Raw genomic sequence first — 753 nt, forward strand, 5'->3', positions numbered from 1 at the left:
TGAGGTTCAGGAGTTTAGAAAATGCACAATTAGTCAGGGTGAAGTAAAGAGAGAGCTTTGCCGGTTCATTCGTCTCCTAATTAAGGAAACTCGTCTTTAAACTTCATGATTATAAACTCTTATGAGAACTCGTCACAAAACCAATGAGTGTTTATGTCTGTTTATGGGAAATGTCTTTCTTTTAAACCTTGGACTCATAAAGTACAAATAACTGTAAACAGATATCAAGGGTTTAAAAATAGCAACTATATACAATGTTACTGTATACCGTTGCTCAATCTATTCATCTCAGAACTATCAACCAGGCCCGAAATTTGGGTTTAGTGATGGATCCAGACCCGAAATTTGAATAATACCTTGGGCAGTCATGGAAGTTTCACAATCATAAACTGCAGCTTATCCAGAACTCTGGAGCTCCAGTTTTCACAAGTACAAAAAATAGACCACATCAATCAGGTTTCAGGTCTTTGCACTGGTTGTCTTTCTGCCAGATACTTTAAAGTTCTGTTTCTGATTTATTAAGCTGTGAATGGTTTGGCTCCAAAATACATAGTTCACTTCCTGACCCAGTATGTACCAGCCAGACCTCTCCGATCATCTGGATCAGGTCTTTTATCAGTTCCTGGAGTCCAAAGCAAACATGTATCAAACATTTAGCTTCTATGCTCTACAGATCTGGAACAGACTTCCAGAAAGCCTTAGATCAACGGAAACACCCAATTTATTTAAGCCTAGGCCAGGGGTGTCTAAAGT

General features: G+C 38.6%; 1 protein-coding gene across 1 annotated transcript in view; it reads left to right on the forward strand.

The window, feature by feature from the left end:
• Nucleotides 1–753, forward strand: part of LOC112143199 (reticulon-3-like) — a 24,954-nt gene that overhangs the window by 6,452 nt on the left and 17,749 nt on the right. The window lies entirely within an intron of this gene.

Source organism: Oryzias melastigma, linkage group LG18 (genome assembly GCF_002922805.2).
Source record: "Oryzias melastigma strain HK-1 linkage group LG18, ASM292280v2, whole genome shotgun sequence".
NCBI lineage: Eukaryota > Metazoa > Chordata > Actinopteri > Beloniformes > Adrianichthyidae > Oryzias > Oryzias melastigma.